This window comes from Anabrus simplex, chromosome 11 (assembly GCF_040414725.1).
Source record: "Anabrus simplex isolate iqAnaSimp1 chromosome 11, ASM4041472v1, whole genome shotgun sequence".
Classification (NCBI taxonomy): Eukaryota; Metazoa; Arthropoda; class Insecta; order Orthoptera; family Tettigoniidae; genus Anabrus; species Anabrus simplex.
In genome coordinates this window covers 26,150,845-26,172,297 of record NC_090275.1, presented here as the reverse complement: position 1 = coordinate 26,172,297, position 21,453 = coordinate 26,150,845, and the positions used below count along the sequence as shown (strand labels likewise).

Below are 21,453 nucleotides of genomic sequence, written 5' to 3'. Positions count from 1 at the left end.
CATTTAGCCATGGAGCTCCATTTAAATGTTGTGAGTGAAACACACAATCGTGGGACGGCAGCGTTGTATCTTCGAGCTTGTTAAATAATAAAGAACGTTACTGTGACAAACAGACGGGAGGAGAAACGATCTGGTGCATTCCTTGACTGACAAGTGTGTCTTAATTACAGCGTGTTCTTCTACTGTGTGTGCAGTTACCGCTGTTTAGTAAAAGAACTGGGGATATTGCCTGTAACATACTAGGTGGTTATCGTGGTGATTACTGTTTTAAGCGGAAGTACAACGAGGCAACCTACCTCTATTAACACTGATCAGAGAGAAAAATGGAAGGCATTCGACACTTTGAAAATGAAGATATCGACCAAAGGAAGAGAATGGCCACGAAGGGCGTGAAAATGAAAGACTTCTAGGATTCGCAACCTAATACCGTCGGGGTCGAAAAGAACAAGAGTTGACCAAGTGAGATTGGATAGAATAGATGAAAGTGAGGAGCCTGACAATCATGTGCATACTCGCAGAGCATTATCTTTATCTCCGTCATAAACATACCACTTCCCCGCACTCGTCAAGCATGGCAACGGGTTTCGCTCTGGCATAGTAAATACGGCGAGTTAGTCAATTTGAATCACGCGCCCGGAAGTTAAAAAATAACCTCATTTTCTGGAAAAGAAAACTTTTCTCCGCCAATCCCATTGCACCAACGCCCTTAACATAAGACGAACAGCATCACTGGTTTCTTAGTTGTGATACTCCTTGTAGAAAAGACACTTTTAAAATCTTCTAACTATAGTCGTAATATTGAAAGATGCCTTCTGACAGTTCTTAGAAGGAGGTCAGTTTACTGCCTGCCTGGTTGGGGATAAGAGTGTAGGGGGCACGGTTGCCATGGAGATAAACCTGCTGGTCGACTCGTGTTGCTTGGAGTTGCCAAACCTCTCAATTCTGAGTTACGTACAACAGAACAAAGCGGTCTGAACGAACGAGCAAGTGAGCCGGAAGCGAAGGGAGGGAGAAAGTAATGCATGAATGTGGCAACAGCGTGCAATGCTCCTCCCTCCAGCCCTATCAGTCAAAACGCTTCTTTAATTATTACGGGTATTTAATGGCATGTGTCCTCCCAAGAGGCCTGGTGCAGGTCTTTTGATTTGGCGCCCGTAGGCGACCTGCGCGTCATGCTGAGGATGAAATGTTGATGAAGACGTCACATACAGCCAGTCCCCGTGCCAGGAAAATTAACAATTATGGTTAAAATTCCCGACCCTGCGGGGAATCGAACTCGGGACCTCTGTGACTAAAGGTCAGCACGCTAACCATTTAGCTATGGAGCCGGATATTAGGGCTATAAGCACTGCACTTGCAACCTCACACTCAAGTGAGGTTCGAATGTATAAAACCTGAGTTCATAGACGTTGTCATGTTAAAAACTTCGCTTGTCTTGTTTCGCTACAGGGTGCGATTATGAAGGCTGGTATGTTTGCAATGTCCCCTTTAACAAGCTCTCCTCCCACCAGCAGTCCCTTTCGCTTTCCATCAATAGCGAGCAGAACTTCTTGCGCTCTACTTACTAAATTATTCGCTTGACATTGGTGGATCACTGCTACCAACATTTCCTATTCATACCCATTAATAATTCATACCCACATTGAGCTGTCGCCCCACTCCACTCCTCTTCCTTTACTTCTCCTTCCTCTGTCCGCCTGAGTACCCTGCTAAGTTAAGGTCGTGTGATCAGATGTCTAAGCACTCCGTTGAAATTTAACAGACTTACAGGCGAGAAACCTATAATAGTGGATAGAATACCACATTCAAGACCACATTACAGGGCAGAATTTGAGCACTAGAGATCTCCTAAAATAAATGTAACCCTCAAACAGACCCTCGTCTGCGAGACTAGTCTGATCTTTCTCGATGATCCTGACATGTTATTGTTGAAATCATTTCTTAGAAAACATACCCAAACTTGGAAAAACTTAAAATTAAGCATTTTCTTCAATTGTGCCGAAATTTGGAAGGGCGCGGAAAGGTTTCACATTGTGAGGCTTGGATAGCTCTATCAAACTAAAAAAAAAAATATTCGAAAATCATTTCCGACCTAAATGCAGTTCAGGGAAAACAGCCTAAAATCGCTTATTTCTTTACTCGTTTTCTTTTTTTATTCAAATCCTAGCCAAATTAACTTGTTCACATAATTATCTCTGTAATATGTTCCTTGGTTCAACACCCTCAGGTGTTTATTTGATTAACGCTCGTAGTGGTAGAAAAAGACAGACTTCTAATCTAATCGACCGGATAACGATGGTTAAGAATAGGATTGTTATTTTCAGGAACAAATAAAGAATATATTCTCATACCTAAAATTTGTCATTTATATTCCTACAATGATTTCAACATTGAGTTGCTTGCCTGACTGATAGAACTGCGGATTTTTCTGAGAGGATTTGGAGCATGGCTTTTCAGATGTCTTTAAATGGGATCTAAGGCTATTACGTGAGGTTGTTACGGTTTATGACAGCTAGCCGTACAGAAACAATTGGGGGTTCTTTGTGACAAGCAGTCTCATGGATGAGCAGCGAGGGTTAACGTACTCTTATTTGTCACTGTCATTGTCTGAATCTGAGACTTCATAAGTTCAAAAAGTGGAATACGTGACACTTAACTTCTACTGAACTTATATTCAGAAACTAAACGTTCAAATATGTCAAGTAGGTAATTCTTTTAGCCCACAAATTACTTAGAATTATACCAGATGGCCCGTCTGCCCCCTACTTTCTACTTATAAGTGTCCCGCATGCACTAATGATGAACGGGATGTCTAATACTGTTTTTCACAGGGGTATTACTGTCTGCAGGTAGGTTACATCAGAATACGGAGAGATAACAACCGGATGGCCGCTCGCTACATGTTCCTCAATGCTACCCGTTAAATGCGCCCCCTTGGGCCTCGATTTCGATGCTAAGCTGTAGGCTAATATTTAGCAGCACTACAGTTGCTGTCAACATATCGGCAATGTGTGGTGTGTTCTAAAACGACGAATACAGGGACATAATTTTAGTCTTTGGTGAATCTGGTCGGAACGCAGCCGAAGCTCGCAGGCAGTATGCACAGGAGTTTCCAAATAGCCACTTGTCTTCTACACACGGATTTACAATTTAGAGCTTATGCGTCTCTCAAGGCACATATCATATACAAGCAACATTTTGGTAGAGCAGAATGTCTGTACATGTATAAATTAATGAGCTAATAATATTTTCTGCATCTTTGGCGTTTTTACAAATGCACCCTGTTACAGAACGTGTGTAGTAAAATGACTGTTATTTGTTTCACATCCGAAGTTCAGCATGTTGTAGCGTTCCTTTGTAAACTAGCGACTAGGCATCCCGTTCATCATTTGTGCATGCGGGACACTTACAAGCAGAAAATACGGGGCTGGAGAGCCACCTGGTATATTCCGGGTGGCCGCTTGCCTAGTATTATTTAGTTCTATGAAACCCAACCAACATTGAATTTCCCATTAAGGTAGAAATTTCTCTGCCTCCTGTCTGTGTGTAGTAATGAAAATTAGTAGTGCGATTAGCAAAGGAAAACCCCTATACACAATTTTCCCGCCCAGTCCAATGGACCATCGTACAAACATGCTATTTATTGCTCCCTGAAATACAATCGAATTAAAATGTTGTGCCTCGTGATCTGCAATGGTAGAAAGTAAGGTGGACGCCGTAAATTAGGAACTGAAAACTCTGGATTTGAAATGTATATTTCATTTTGAAATCTGCAGTATGAATCCCGATGTCAAGATAAGAGTTTGTGTTTCATGGACAAAATGGCGCGTGATTATTGAGTCCTGTGCGATAAGAAAATGGCATTCTAACTAAAATCTAAGTGTACCGCACAGTGGTCAGATCGCTGCTCCTTAATGGATCTGAATGCTGTTCTACAAGACCAAAGTAGGAACAGGCACTTAATGCAATTGAAATGAAGATGCTGCGAGGGTCCAGTGGCCTGACCTCACTAGGTCATATCAGGAACGATGATGTGCGGTAGAAATTCAAGGTTTCTCTAAACACACAAGAACATGCGTGAATAACGCCTGCGATGGTATAGACATATACTCCGTAGCAGTGAAACCTCAGTTGCAAAGACTGCCCTTCAACTGAACGTGAAGAGTCGCCAACATCGAGGGCAACCTCAAACACAATGGCTGGACCAGGTGAGAGGTGACAAGTGGCTCACAATACTCAGCCGTCGGGACGTATGCATCAATTGGAGTGGAGGAAACATTGCATGAAGGCAGACCCCGTATAAATAGGAAAACTCAAAGGAGAAGATAATTTTATTCTGAAATTTCTTGCCGTTTCCCCACACTCAGGTGGAGTCGTTGGTCCAATCTGGTCTCGCATTTGTAGACCTGACGAAGTTTCACGGAAGACTCCCTTCCTGACGCCAAGCCTATGTTTGTCTATCTGTGGTACTTGGTAATGTGTAGACCTCGGATTTTCAGGCGGTAATAGGTTAGAATGCAAACTAATTTGGTTATTAGGCTGTATCGTCCACCCCGCTCTTCCGTAATGTAGCGAGAGTAACATAAACTCTAGGGGGTTATGAGGGGTCGTACCCCTAATGTTTATGCAAAACTCATAGCATAATCGTTGTTCAGGCTAGTATATATTTATTACATAGTAACATTTCCTCAATTTAGAGGTTGACTAAAAGAAAAAGTATACTTAATACCAACTAATATTGTATAACAGAAAAATAAATTGAAGTCTATTAAATTTTTAAGAAAATCACCGAGGATGGTTTCTTAAAACAGTTATTAACGACTTCCAGACAATGTCAACAATCAAAGATTTTGGCAGGTGGAATGTCTTGCAGCACTCAACGAATTTTTGGGGAATCGTGCCTTTACTCCCATTTAGCAAGCCTATGATGACTTCGATCCTTTTTAGGTTGTATGCCTTCTTGTAGGACGGAACTATGGGCTCAACAGGGGCTGAACAGGGGCATGGGAAGATTGGAAGGGAAGAAGGAAGAGGGAAGGTAGTGGCCGTGGCCTTTAGTTAGGTACCATCCCGGCATTTGTCTGAAGGAAAGTGTAAAACCACGAAAAACCATTTCGACGATAGGTGAAATGGGAATCGAACACCTCCCGAGGCTGAGTGGATCCCGTTCCAGCCCTCGTACCACTTTTCAAATTTCGTGGCAGAGCCAGGAATCGAACCAAGGCCTCCAGGTATGGCAGCTAATCATGCTAACTCCTGCAACACAGAGGCAGACAATTTTAAAATTACAAACTAAAAATATAACGGAAATCGTAAATTTTAACTTACCTTTTGAGGCACTCGGTTCGCCCTTCAAAAGAACATTTCAAATGCATGAACACTTGATCTCGATATCATTTTGTTAAACCAAACATTCTGTTGTTAATTACGAGCATCTTTTTATAAAAATAACTCTGGCAATTAGTGTCCGAATTTCAAACGTGTGATAATAATCTACGAGTTTACATACATTCGAACAAGCGAACACGCACAAACATAAATTGTCGCCCTCCAAACCGCACACGATAGCACTACTTGTTCTGTCCGACTGTCAATTGTTTTCGAGCCGCCATTAATTAGATCTCCGCCCTCGCGACTCGCCATTGTTTTCCCAGAATAACGCACAGTGCTTGCCGAAGCTGTTAGTGACGTCATAGTAGTTGTTTGTCCGTCGGTCGTCTGCACTCTTTTTAACACCAAGTTACCTTGCTTTTGTCAACATTGGAATGGGGTGCTTCGGCAGTCACTGCATCAAGGAATGTTTCCAGCTTTCTCACTCGTATTATAACACTCGTGTCAAGTCTGTTAGAGCAAGGATGGTGGTGATAATTGTTTTAAGAGGAAGTAACACCAGGATGCGAAATCGTGGGGAGAAAGGGAGGGATTCCCACCCCCACCGACGATTTTATCTCAAAAATTCCCTCCAGCCCCCCTCCCCCCCCACTAAAATTGCCCGGGGGAGATTCTTTCATTATAAAATAATGAGGAAAATGTAGAACACATATAATTTAATACTGAAATTAATGATTTTTACTGTACATATCTTCGTAAATACATCAGCAATAATTCAAATGGCTGCCGGATCTTAAGCAATAAAACAACGCAGCAGTGGCAGTCCGGACCTGCAGCCTATTATTCATGTTTCACTCTAGCAAGTCCATCTGAAACCCGGGCAAAAATGTAAATTACTTGAAGCTCTCCTCCCTTGTCATCGTTCTAAGTAGCTCGAGCTTACCACTCCTCTACTTCTTGGAGAGGGTGTGTTTCCGATAGGTAGCCAATAGGACAATATTCACTTCACATGTGTACAAACCGACAAATTTGTTCAGACAAAATTCAGCCCTGATAAAGGAAAGTTCCACAAATAAAACAATAAATCAGGAAAAATCGCGCCTCGTCTGGCCTTTCTTAAGAAAGCGACAATCACTCATAAACTTCTCATCTAATTGGAATAACGTTCCAATGTTTATCATTCTCGTTATAACAACAAAATTCAAACAAAAAGATTTACAATTTATATTTTTCTGGGGGGAGAGGGTTATTAAATTACAGGGGAAATTTATACACAATCCCCCTCCCCCGCGGAATTTTGCTTGAAATAAACACTAGTAGTTAAGCCCTATGTTCCTTTCTTTTTGTTATTTGCTTTACGTCGCACCGACACAGGTCTTATGGCGACGGTGGGACAGGAAAGGCCTAGGAATTGGGAGGAAGCAGCCGTGGCATTAATTAAGGTACAGCCCCGGCATTCGCCTGGTGTGAAAATGGGAAATCATGGTAAACCATCTTCAGGGCTGCCGACAGTGGGGCTCGAAGCCACTATCTCCCGATTACTGGATACTGGCCGCACTTAAGCGACTGCACCTATAGAGCTCGGTACCTATGTTCCTTCTCCCCTCTACCATTTCCTTCGGATTTCGCACCCTGAGTAACACTGACCAACCATCCTCTCTTATTTTTTTTTATTTTAATGTTGAAAACATGTCTTAACAGACAAAGTAGTGGACCACATGCTACGAAAAACGTAAAATTAAGCGATTTCCTCAATTGTGCCGAAAGTTGAAGGGCTAAAGGACCCTGAAAGGCTTCAGCTTTTAAGTCTTTGATAGCTATAGAACCAAATTTCGAAAATCACTTCCGTCCTAAATGCAGTTCCGAAAAAACTCCTTAAAATCGCTTGTTTTTTATTCTCTTTCTTTTCCATTCAATCCTAGTCAAATTAAGTTATTTACATAATTCTTTCTGTAATGTATTCTTGATTCAACACCCCCAGCTGCTATTTTGTGCTTTTTTTAATGTCCACACCGAATATAGTTATAAGGACTTAAGTGAAACAATGCACTGACTCGCATTAGCCCTCGTAGTGGTAGAAAATAATAATAATAATAATAATAATAATAATAATAATAATAATAATAATAATAATAATAATGTTATTTGTTTTACGTCCCACTAACTACTCTTTTACGGTTTTCGTAGACACCGAGGTGCCGGAATTTAGTCCCGCAGGGGTTCTTTTACGTGCCAGTAAATCTACCGACACGAGGCTGACGTATTTGAGCACCTTCAAATACCACCGGACTGAGCCAGGATCGAACCTGCCAAGTTGGGGTCAGAAGGCCAGCACCTTAACCATCTGAGCCACTCAGCCCGGCCGTAGTGGTAGAAAAAAGGGAAACTGCTAATCTAATGGTCCAGATAACGATGATTAAGAAAAAATTGTTATTTTTAGGAATAAATAAAGAATATATTCTCATACTTTATTATATTTATGTACCCAAAATTAGTAGCTCATATCGCTAGGATGTTTTCAACATTGAGTTGCTTGGCTTAAGGGCTAGAACTGATACTAGTACTGATCTGCATTTAGGGCAGTCGCCCAGGTGGCAGATTCCCTATCTCTTGTTATCCTAGCCTTTTCTTAAATGATTGTGAATAAAATGGAAATTTTGCCTAACGAATATTTGCCCAAACTGTCTTCTTGAATATGCATTTCTCTTCTTTGAAAACATTCAGTTTCTACGATAAAAATACCCCGACTGCTAGTCCTTCTCATCGCTGCACGCAGATAAACAGAATAAAACAAAACAAACCACAACAATTTTCAATTTGTCTCCATAATGCGTCCTGCCTGGAGCCGTCTTCGAGTCGCCATTGATTTCCTTCTTTTTGTTCCCTTGTGTTCTCTGGATTGTTTCAGCAATCCCTCCTCCTCTGCAAGTCAAGTCTGTTTGTCGTCTCCTTCCCTTGCGTATCTCAGAGTGAGGGTCGACAACAAACACTAGTCGATCAAACAGACCTAAACTTTTTTTGCTAGGGGCTTCACGTCGCACCGACAGACCTAAACGTACTGTCATTTTTCATTGGCAGCCTCAGTGGAACTTGGAGATCTTGATCCCTGTCCACTGACTCTGGCGATCTGACGTACCGATATTGCCACGACTTTTACATACTAGTTCAGAGGTTCTCAAACTATTATGAGATTTACTCCTCACTCATGGCTGAAAGTTCAATGTTCCCCCAAAGAAAAAATCCATAAATGATAGGTTTACAAAATATGAGTACCTGGCTAATTATTGAGACATTTTTGATTGATTATAAACCATTAATTTAAATATACATCGTAAATAAGACGCGATTCTATGACACAAGGAGGTAAAAACTCTTGCTCACGCCATCGGTCACTGTTCGCATGCAGAAGCTCTGCATAAACGATCTGTCATTGCTGAAGCGTTAAGTGGCTCAGGATTTACAGTCTGCGAGAAGGTTCACGGTCTCTCTATTACAGGCATCACCCGTTGAATTGACATGATAACCTTCACCACCCAAAGGGCTTTAAGACATATCCGATGATCAGATTGGAGACGTCCGAAACACAACCCACTGAGGTACATGAGGAAAAGAAAACAACATATGAACCAATCATCCCATTCTATCAACAGCAACACCTTCTTCTTCTTTATCTGCTTACCCTCCAGGGTCGGTTTTTCCCTCGGACTAAGCGAGGGATCCCACCTCTACCGCCTCAAGGGCAGTGTCCTGGAGCTTCAGACTCTGGGTAGGGGATACAACTGGGGAGGATGACCAGTACCTCGCCCAGGTGGCCTCACCTGCTATGCTCAACAGGGGCCTTGTGGGGGATGGAAATATTGGAAGGGATAGACAAGGAAGAGGGAAGGAAGCGGCCGTGGCCTTAAGTTAGGTACCATCCCGGCATTTGCCTGGAGGAAAAGTGGGAAACCACGGAAAACCACTTTGAGTATGGCTGAGATGGGAGTCGAACCCACCTCTACTCAGCTGACCTCCCGAAGCTGAGTGGACCCCGTTCCAGCCCTCGTACCACTTTTCAAATTTTGTGGCAGAGCCGGGAACCGAACCCGGGCCTCCGGGGGTGGCAGCTAATCACACTAACCACTACACCACAGAGGCGGACAATATCAATACCTGTTGCTGTGACTGCCTTGAAATATAGGAGCAGCCTAGCCGAGGCGGTAAAGGCGTGCTCGGTACACCCGGAAGGACGTGGGTTCGATTCCCCGTCAGGAAATTTAAGAAACGAGATGTCCACTTCCTGAGGTGCACATGGCCCTGAGGTTCACTCAGCCTACACCAAAAATTAGTACCAGGTTAATTCCTGGGGGCAAAGGTGGCTGGGCGTAGAGCTAACCACTCTACCCCATCATGTGCCGAGGGAGCCTTTACCTTCCACCCCTCCAAAGGCCTACACGGCCTGTACGGAGATGACTTTGCTTTGCTTTTTGCGTTGAAATATTCTATCCAAATCCTCAAGAACCATATCTCGCAAACTTTTTAATGGAACAACATACGGCATGTCAAATGTCCTAACGAACTCATAATTATTTTTAATATTCATCTTCTCTTGTTGTATACTTCGCCTTCGGGGGAACCTCCAGTTGAGGAAAGTAGAAATGTAAATAAATATATAAATAAATACGGTAAAGATAAAATAAATAAATACAATAAACAAATAGTTTGTGCCTGTATAAGTATAAATGATAAAGAAGTAATAATGATAATGATAATAATAATAATAATAATAATAATAATAATAATAATAATAATAATAATAATAATAATAATGATGTTACTGTCTTTACGTCCCGCTAATTATGTTCACTGTTTTCAGAGAAGCCGAGGTGCTGGAATGAATAACTCACGAGTTATATTACGTGCCAGTAAATCTACTGACCCGAGGCTGACGTATTTGAGCACCTTCAAATACCACCGGATTGAGCCAAGATCGAACCTGCCAAGCTGAGGTCAGAAGACGAGCGGCTCAACCGTCTGAGCCACTCAGCCAGGCGATAATAAAGTTACACAGGATATACTGTTGGTATTAAAGTTTTGCAAAACGTTAGAATTTAGAATCAATATCAAATTAATAAATAAGGATGAAAAATTTTCGATCTTAATTCTGGAATTCAGAAATTGCGAACCATCAAAATGTCCATGGTATGAGTGCGTCTGCATGGTGCAAAACAGTTTTCTGATGTGTCGTAGCCCAGGTGGAACTTTCAAGCAAAACGTGGCTACGTATATAGAAATGAAACTTATTTATTTTCATGTTTCAAATTTTCCCCATACTACTAAAAACAGAAAATTAAGCAATTTCCTCAATTGTGCCGAAAAAAAAGCTAAAGAGTCCGGAAAGGTTTCAAATTTTAAATCTCGGGTAGCTCTATCAAACTTTTTTAAAAAAAATCGAAGATCCTTCCAGCCTAAATTCAGTTCCGAATAAACAGCCTAAATCGCTTGTTTCTTTATTAGTTTTCTTTTTTATTCAAATCCTAACCAAATTAATTATATAATTCTTTCCGTAATGTGTTCCTTGGTTCAATGCTCTCAGGCGTTTTCTGATTTTTTGAAAAATGGCCACAGCAAATGTAGATACATGTGCTTAAGTGAAACAATGCATTGACTCACATTAGCGCTCGTAGTGTTGCTTAAGTGAAGCAATGCATTGACTCACATTAGCGATCCTAGTGGTGCTTAAGTGAAACAATGCATTGACTCACATCAGCTCTCGTAGTGGTGCTTAAGTGAAACAATGCATTGACTCACATTAGCGCTCGTAGTGGTAGAAAAAGGCAAACTGCTAATCTAATCGACCGGATAACGATCATTAAGAAAAGGGTTGTAATATTTAGGAATAAAAAAGAATATATTCTCATATTTTATTTACCTAAAATTCGTAGCTCATATCCCTAGGATGTTTTCAACATTGAGTTGCTTCCCTGAAGTGCTAGAACTGTGGATTTTTTGAGATTTTGATTCAATACTATATAATAAAACTTCCTTCAAATGAAGAGTATTACACATGTATTACAAAGAAACATAAATACTGTACATCGTGTTTATACGATAAAAATGTAATTTAGTACTTGACTACACACTAAGAAAGTAACAAACACTAAACAGAGCTACACGGACGTATTGAATGAATGAGACTGTTAGACTGATGAATGTGCGCAGCAAAAGGGTGAATCATATCTCACTGTCCATGACCTTGGCCAAGATATACCCCCGTTTCCCTTCCTCACAGTATACATGCCAGAAGTGCGATTACTATCGGATGGCACAAACCTGCGCGAAGCCCCGAGTTTGGAGGGGAAAGAAGAGGAAGTAATGTATCGGAGGAGTAACTACTGCTGATCTATTGAGAGCGAAATGAAGCCTTGTCACACTAGTGTAGTCGCCAGGAGCCGACGTGAACACCTCCGTAGCAATCAGTGAAGTGAACGTTCGCCTCTTCCCAGGCATGCTGCAGCATAGAAAACTCATTTAGTATGCAATTAAGGTTTTGTACCATCAGATACTAATCGCGCTTTCACTCGCCGCTGCGCGAGTTTCCACTAATTGCTGTGGCGCTGTACGAATCGGTTAGCCGCATCATTTTGTACGTATTCCCGCTAAGTTTTTTTTTTTAATATCTCAAGAAATTGAAGGAAAGATTAGGTGATAAGAGAATAGGTTTTTCATCATTTTTGCATATAATTCCTTTCAGGTGGTTGAAATGGAATAAAGATTTAACTTTTACTGTACAAACTGGGGGAGGGCGACGGCCCTCGCTCCCCCACCCCCCTACTCGCCGCCACTGCAAGTCCCGTTGGAGGTAAAGAATGTCCCCATCAGAATACTTACTGGCAGAATAGGAGAGGTGGTGGTATACAATTTCTAGTCAGAAGATTGTCCGGCTCCGTGGCTAAATGGCTATCGTGCTGGTCTTTAGTCGGAGGGGTCCCGGGTTCGACTCCCGGCAGGGTCGGGAATTTTAACCATAATTGGTTAATTCCTCTGGCACGGGGGCTGGGTGTATGTGTCATCTTCATCATCATTGCATCCGGCCTGCGGGCGTCAAATCAGAAACCCTGAATCTGCCGACCCGAACTTGTCCTCGGACACTCCCGGCACTAAAAACCTTACGCCATTTCATTTCACTTAAAAGATCTCGTATCAAAAGCCTCGGGATTCGAACGGGATAAGGAGCAAGGGGGAAGTTTTCATTCCCCTTCCCGAAGGGAAGAGGCGGGCCACCTAGAAGGTTACGCCTTCTCTCTGGCCAGGAGATTTGGCGGGGTTCGGGGATTTGGAGTGGTTTGAAGTTAAAAGGAAGGAGCTTTAGATTTGTGAAGTGGGGGTGTTTGGCCTCTTGGCTAAGGATGCAGTACCTGTTCTTGTGCTTTTTATTGAGTTTTTCTTGAGATGCATTGAGTTACAATTATATACATATTAGGTTTATAATGCGGTTTACAGTACATACGGGATTTAGTTTTACAAGTACATATAGAGTTTACAATACGGCTTTACATATAGTGATGGTATAGTTGCGAGTTGGACGGGGTGCTGAGGTAAAGTTGGGATGTTAGGAAGTGGAGGGTTGTTGTGATGTTTGTGATAGATGTAGCTAGTAGACGGAGAAGGTCTAGTATTGGGAGGGGTGGTATGAGGGAATTGGTTTGAGGAATAGGTGGGTGGATGACTGGCGGAGGTGTTGGGGGTGGGGTGGGGTGGGGGTGGGTGGGGTGGGCGGGGGCGGGGTGGGCGGGGGCGGGGGTGGGCGGGGGCGACGGTGGGAGTTGTTGTAAGGTGTACGCATGGTTGGGGTGGGGAGCGGGATTGCTCTACTCGGTGGTGCTGACTGTGGATACGGACGCCGGTGGTTATGAGGTGATGTGCACCTTCTTCAGAGGGGAGTTGAATGCGTACCATGAAGGTCGGGCCGTTCCTGTTGTAGATTCGGTATGCTCTGAGGGCTGGGATGCCTGCTGTTTTGAGTTCTTCCAGGATGTCACTTGTGGTTATGGCTGGGTCAATACCTCGTATGACACAACTCGACGCTGGTGGCTGCTGAGGTGCTGGTGTTGTGGCGGTTGCTTCTTCTTGAGTGGCTGGCTGAGCTGTGTTGGTTGCGTCTACTCGGTTGACAGGGGGTTGCTGGGTACTGGGTTGTGGGGAGCTAAGGGGGGTGATGGGTATTGACATTATGGGAGAAGGGTGCGTAGTAGTGGTGGTGATGATAGAGGTATAGGTAGGAGTGATGGCCGAGGTAGTGATGGTAGTAGTGGTAGTAGTTATTGATATGGACGATATGGCGGAAGGGGGTGGTGGGGGTTCCTGGATTGTGGGTTGATTTTCAATAACAGTGGGGAGAGTATTGGGGTTATCATCCATTTGCTGCAGAATATATTCTGGGGTTGGCACCACTGTATATAGCCTGTTGTTGATTCTCGCTCCGTCGACTTCCAGGATTGTTACATCGATGTCGTTTCGTAGGTAGGCCAAGACTTGCGTTGAAGGTTGAGAAGTTGTACGGTCCATGAGTCTGCGGACATCGTGGACTCGGAGGCCACCTTTTCGTAGCTGGGTACGGATGACATGTTCTGAGAGATCGGTGTCTACACCTGTGATAAAGCAGGAATAATACATGTTGTTATGGGGAGGCGACAGCCAACTAGGCGTCTGCCTATTTATGCTTGCTTGGGCCGACTGAGTTGCGATTTAGACTTGAGGGCACCCCAGCCGAAAAAATACAGGTGTATTAGTTGATCCCGAGTGTGGCGAAGAGATGGGGATCAACGGGATAACCACGATGTCAGAGCATGGAGACTTCACGCCTTAATGATCACTGTACTAGTAAGTTGGATCAAAATACTTTTTAGATACTAGGGCCTAAACTTCTAATAATATCTGGATGGTGTGTTGTAAGTTTCAATCAACATGAAGTTTGTTTCTAAGTGTATTCTTCGCTGGAAATGAGAACCCACATCCACAAAAATAAGTTACTTAAAGGGCAGAAGAAAACTCACTTCTTTCTCGACTACCGGCGCGTACTTCTTGTGCCTTTGGGCCCTGATGTACCACCTACCAATCTTTCGCACGACACAGATCGAAAACCCCTGTGCTAACATATCCGAGGGGACGATGAAATGTGAGTAAAATATGTTGTTGAATTCTTGAAAAACCCTTGTACTATGGGAAATTTAGTTTTTTCGTTGCATGTAACAATGTATCACACAGAGCCGAGTAGCCACTGCGCTGCGTGCCCGGGCGAACAGACCTTCTGAATGTTGTACAGGGCTCAAGCGCTAACCATCAAATATTAAGACGTGAACTCGGCCCGGCGAGAGTTACGTTGTTCCCTCGCTTCTTTCGTGGCGCCAAACCAAGAATAATCGGCTCGTTATTGTGACTTCATTTAACATTCTGCATGCACGTACAGGTTTCCATCACAAGCCCTAAGCAAGCCATTACATCACCAGTTGGACCACTAAGGTTCAATCTGTTATATAGACGTGTAGTCAGGGGCAGGGGACGGGAGAAATTAGTCGACTCTTTGTTTTGTTCTGAAACGTCACTCAGATTAGAGTCAGGATCTCTGGCGAAAAATCTACCTGACGCTTTTCATGTAACGTAAAAAGTGATTATAGCTCAAAAATTTGTTAACTCAAAAAGTTATTATAGCTCAAAAAGTGATTATAACTCAAAAAGTGAGTATAGCTAAAAAGTAATTATAACCCAAAAGTGAGTTTAGCTCAAAAGTTATCATAACTCAAAAGCGAGTATAGCTCAAAAAATTATTATAACTCAAAAAGTGAGTATAGCTCAGAAAGTTATTATAACTCGAGAAGTGAGTATAGTTCGAAAAGTGATTGTAACCCTAAAAGAGTATAGCTTGAAAAGTGATTGTAACTCAAAGAGTGATTACAGCTCCAAAAGTGAGTATAGCTCAAAAAGTAATTATAACTCAATAGTGAGTATAGCTCAAAAAGGAATTATAACTCAAAAGCTAGTACAGCTCAAAATGTGATAACTCAAAAGCGAGCACAGCTCAAAAAGTGACTGTAACTCTAAAATTGAGTATACCTCAAAAAGTGATTGTAACTCAAAGAGTGATTATAGCTCCAAAAGTGATTATAGCTCAGAAAGTAATTATAACTCAAAAAGTGAGTATGGCTAAAAAATAATTATTACTCAAAAGTGAATTTAGCTCAAAATTGATTATAACTCAAAAGTGAATATAGCTCAAAAAGTGATTATCTCTCAAAAATTGAGTATAGCTTAAAATGTGGTTATAACCCAAAAAGTGAGTATAGCTAAAAAAAAGTGATTGTAACTCTACAAATAATTATAATTTAAAAGTTATTATAGCTGAAAACGTCATTTGTAAGTGATAACTCGCAAAGTGATAACTCAAAAACTGAGCGAGTGGGCGTGTGGTTTGGGACACGTAGCTGTCAGCTTGCATTCGGGAGATCGTGGGTTCCAATCCCGCTGTCACCAACCCTGAAAATGGTTTTCCGTAGTTTCCTATCTTCACACCAGTCAAATTCTGGGGCTGTACCTTAATTAAGGCCATGGCCGCTTCCTTCCCACTCCTGCCCCATCATCGCCATAAGGCCTAATCTGTGTCGGTGCGACGTAAAACAAATTCTAAAAAAACGTTAAACATCTAAAAGTATATATGTTGTTGTTGTTGTTGTTGTTTGAATTATCAGTCCATAGACTGGTTTGATACAGCTCTCCATGCCACTCTATCCTGTGCAAAACTTTTTATTTCTACGTAATTACTGTATACTACATCTGCTCTAATCTGCTTGTCATATGCATACATTGGTCTACGCCTCCCGTTCTTACAGCCTACAGTTCCCCCAAAAACTAACCGAACAAGTTGTGAGTGTATTAAGACGTATCTTATCATTCTATCCCTTCTCCTCATCAAAGTTAGCGAATTGGATCTCCCCTCTTCATTCGTGGTTCGACCTATCCATCTCGTTTCAAAAGCGTCTATTCTCCTCCTTTCTGAGACAGTTATCGTCCATGTTTCACTTTATAGACGAAACTCTTCAAAAACGTCGTACTAATTCGCATTGCGATGTCTGAAGTAGCACATTTATTTTCATAAGAAAGGCCTCCCTTGATGGTGTTAGTCTGTGCTTTATGTTCTCCCAACTTCTGCCGTCGTTAGTTATTTTAGTCCCAAAGTAACAATCTAGTTCCTTTAAGACTTCATTTCCTAATATAATATTTCCAGCATCACCTGATTTCGTTCGACTGTACTTCATTACATTAATTTTGGATCTATTTATTTTCATCATGTATTCCTTCTCCGAGACTCTGTCCATGCCATTCAGCAATTTCTCCAGATCTTCTGCCGACTCGGATAAAATGACAATATCATCGGCAAATCTCACAGTTTTGATTTCTTCTCCTTACATTGTGATTCCCTTTCCAAATTCCAATTTTATTTCTTTACTACCTGTTCCACATAAACATTGAAAAGAAGAGGGAATAAAAACTGCAGCCTTGCCCCTCTTCCTGCCACTGCAAATCGATTATTTTTTTTTACCGATTGTAAATAACTCTTCTTTCTCAGTATCTTATCCCGATCACCATCTTAATCTCAAATAGCTTGGTCTAATCAATATCATCAAATGCCTTTTCTATATTTATGAACGCCATGTACTTAGGCTTGTCCTCCTTAATTCGATCCTCGAAGATCACGCCTAAAGTCAGGATTGCTTCAGGTGTTCCTACATTTCTTCTGAAACGAAACTGATCTTCTCCAAACTAAGCTTCAACTTGTTTTTCCATTCATCTTGAGGCGTGAGATACTAAATTAATGGTGCGGTAGCTTTCACACTTGTCAACACCTCCTTTTTTTGGGAATAGGTAAAACAACATGACCTGGCATGGAATCGAACCCGGGCACGCTACCCCTACACCACAAGCCGAGATGTGAAACTGTTCATAAATCCCTACATAGGGTAGAATAATACTGTAAATAGCTATTTTTATATTATTTACTTTTAACACACTCCTGGACACCACTACTGTAACCCCCCTGTGGGTGGGGGCAGTAGACTAACAACCACAGTATCCCCTGTCTGTCGTAAGAGGCGACTAAAAGGAAGGAAATGCAGCCGTAGAATTTCAGAAAGTAACATCAAGTGCCGACTCAATAAACTGGCGATAAAGATAGGAAGAAGGAAAAGAAGGAGAAGAATTATGATCACGCACAATGTTCCCAAAGATTTGAATACTAGGACTACGCAACGTCGAGGAAAATGTTCAACAAATATGTTCGGCTCATTAAGGGTTATAAATTTAATTCGGGTCGGTCCGTATTGAACTGAGATTACATATAATTTATTCAGGTAAAATTTTTCCACCTATTCAGTACAGTAAGCTATTTGCAATGCAGTTTTTACATAACGTTATAAAGTTCGGTACTAGTTTCGACCCTACTCAGGGTCGTCATCACCCATAAATATTCAATTTAATCAAAATATCCTAAAACAATACATTTCAGTTAAAATATGCAATATTACATTATCCAGCTTAAATGGTGAAGAAATACAAAGATAATAAAACATATATAAACTAATATGCCGTTGTAACATGGCTATATCTGGAACTAAGTACGTTTTTGCGTAGCACTGAATAAAATGAGCGCAATTGTGATGAAAGTTCATGTAATAAATGCTTCAGAATATGCTTATAAATATATTTCTAATTACTAATAGTCTAAAAGCGAGTCTTCCTGGTAGATTCTATTAATAGTTTGGCCTATGTTTTGGCGCTGTTGAATTATACACTATTTCAAAATGTTTGCATATACAGTATATGTCATTGGAGTAAAATTTTACACTTTGGTACTGGAAGTTTTTCATTATAGTTCTAATAGTAAAATGGCCTTGAAGTGAAGAGAATAAAGTCATGTGCTTATATAAACGAATAAAACCATATCATTGAATAACCTTCCAGTAGAATTCTGACAAACTGAATGCAAGCACTGCGCGTGGTGGTTTGTGACAAGATTGAAGTCTCAGTTCATTGCGGAGCAATTGGACCTATAGAACCTCCGAACTGCGTGGGAAGCCATTAACAGGATATTCTGATTTCTTCGAGATCTTCAGTTGATTCTTTACTTTTCCAGGGATTTTCTATGATGGTACAGAAAATTGTATACTCTTCAGAGGTGCATTATGGCTGATGATGACCCTGAGTAGGGTCGAAATTAGTACCGAACTTTATAATGTAATGCACAAACTGCATTGCAAAAAGCTTACTGTATTGAATAGGTGGAAAAATTTTACCTGAATAAATCATATGTTCGGCTCTTGTAAATTCCATTTATCTTTATTAATATGGATTCCAAGACCCTAAATTAGAGAGATGTGCAATGCTTTACAACGTTTTCAGAGACCTAATCCATTATCAACATTCATTTGAGGCGAGCTTGTTACACGTTCGTGATTCATCATACTCCAAGATGACGTATGGAAATATTCTGCATTCGCTGTTTGATATTCCATTGTCCGTGACATTCATTTGTCACATATGACTTTCTCAACTCTCTCAGGGGGCGCTATAACGTCTTCCTAGACACACCGCTTGCCATTAATAGCTGACAACTGGATCCCATAGCGATTTGTCACATCCTTACAAGATAACAAGGAAACATGTAGGGCATATCCCCTGTCGGAGGGGGACGAAGACTACAGTATATTCCCGGTATCTCCTGACTGCCGCAAGAAAACCGAGCGAGATAACCAACAACATTATATCGGTTAACGGGTGTTATTATCTCGGTTTAAAATTTTACCGGAGAAATGTTCGTCGGTAAAACAGACGGCAGCTCGAAGACAGTTGGAATATTTAATCAGAGCGACGAGGAATATAACCAAGATTATGAAATAAAACGTTCTAGGTGGGTAAAAGAACGCACTAAATACTTTGAAGTTACTGATTTTGGAACACATTTGAGGTTATAAATAAAGCTTTCACATTTTCAGTGTTATCCATGAAAGAACATAACATGGAATTCCCTACACATAGGTAGACCTAAGATGAATTCTAGATTATAGGTTATATCTTGTACAGTACAAGACTGGATGACATTTTAATGAAGAATTAAGAAATTCTCCCTTATTTTTTTAGAGAAATATACAATGTGTAGGTTATAATTTGTTTTCTTATTCTCTATGATGTCAATGCTTTCTACCACCAAATTCAATAACAATTCATTCCCTTGGAAAGTAATATTAGGCTTCTTTCTTTGTTTCTGGTCAATAGCTGACATAATTTGTGATGAATTATTTACAAACCTCGAATGAAATCAACAAATGGTTTATATTTCGATAGTGATTATTTATTTATTTATTTATTTATTTATTTATTTATTTATTTATTTATTTATTTATTTATTTTATTTATTTATTTATTTATTTATTTATTTATTTATTTATTTATTTATTTATTTATTTATTTATTTATTTATTTATTTATTTATTTATTTATTTATTTCCAAATGATCTATGCAGAGGTCACCTCCGACTTAGACCCTGTGTTGTTAGTAGTGAACAAAACAAACATGCTGTGATAGGTCAGATAATCGGCGTTTGCCAGGAATCGCGAGGCTACTCACGATGTTGCAAGGATTATGGAATATTTCGATAATGGCGGCAGCACGTAGTCATTTGTTTCCCGTGCGTTAGTATAGAAAATGAAAGGTTCAAATGCAGATTGAAAGGAAAACTTAGTTTTGGTAAACCGAGATAATAAATTGTGGTGAATACAGAAGTGAGCATTACCCAAGATTATGACATTATCTGAGTTTTGAAAATCTAAGATAACAGCTAAAGTACCTTTCACTTTTGTTGTTATCTTAGATATTTTGCTTTACGTCTCACCGACGCAGGTAGGTCTTATGGCGACGATAGTATAGGGAGGGCTAGGAGTGGGAAGGAAGCGGCTGTAGCCTTAACTAAGGTACAGCTGCAGGATTTGCCTGGAGTGATAATGGGAAATCACGGAAAACCATCCGCAGGGCTGCCAACAGTAGGGTTCGAACCTCCAAAATTCAGATAACGTCATTATCTCGCATAACGTTCAGTTCAGTATTTGCCACAGAACTTATTATCTACGTTTGTCAAGTTTTGCCGGGCTGAGTGGCTCAGACGGTTAAGGTGCTGGCCTTCTAACTGTAACTTGGCAGGTTCGATCCTGGCTCAGTCCGATGGTATTTGAAGGTGCTCAAATACGACAGCCCCGTGTCGGTAGATTTACTGGCACGTAAAAGAACTCCTGCGGGACTAAATTCCGGCACCTCGGCGTCTCCGAAGACCGTAAAAGTAGTTAGTGGGACGTAAAGCAAATAACATTATTATTATTAAAACCAAGTTTTCGTTTCAATCTGAACTGAATGTGAGCCTTATATTTTTCATTCTGACGCACGGAGAGCTCATATAACTGCAAGTTGTCGCCAAGATCGTAAGTAACGTGTTGAGTAAGTTCAGTGTTTGCAAATAGTTCTTCTCTTCTTCTTCTTTATCAGTTTACCCTCCAGGGTTGGTTTTTTCCTCGGACTCAGCGAGGGATCCCACCTCTACCGCCTCAAGGGCAGTGTCCTGGAGCTTCAGACTCTGGGTCGGGGATACAACTGGAGAGAATGACCAGAACCTCCCTCAGGTGCCCTCACCTGCTATGCTGAACAGGGGTCATGCGGGGGGATGGGAAAATTGGAAGGGATAGACAAGGAAGAGGAAAGGAAGCAGCCGTGGCCTTAAATTAGGTACCATCCCGGCATTTGCCTGGAGGAGAAGTGGGAAACCATGAAAAACCACGTCCAGGATGACTGACGTGGGAATCGAGCTTACCTCTACTCAGTTGACCTCCCGAGTCTGAGTTGACCCCGTTCCAGCCAACGCACCACTTTTCAAATTTCGTGGCAGAGCCGGGAATCGAACCCGGGCCTCTGGGGGTGGCAGCTAATCACACTAACCACTACACCACAGAGGCGGACCTTGCAAATAATTTACCATAAATCATGTCCACTGTTGACAAGAAACGTACAAAGAAATCTAATATGACGTTCCTGGAGAAGGAATTGTT

At 41.3% G+C, this 21,453-nt stretch overlaps 1 long non-coding RNA gene across 1 annotated transcript in view; it reads right to left on the bottom strand.

The window, feature by feature from the left end:
- Positions 1 to 4,863: 4,863 nt before the first annotated feature.
- The window catches only part of LOC137502664 (uncharacterized), a 67,239-nt gene continuing 50,649 nt past the window's right edge, over positions 4,864 to 21,453 (bottom strand). Inside the window, exon 3 of the long non-coding RNA XR_011018822.1 lies at positions 4,864 to 5,256. This is a non-coding gene — a long non-coding RNA (uncharacterized lncRNA). The remainder of the gene's footprint in view (positions 5,257 to 21,453) is intronic.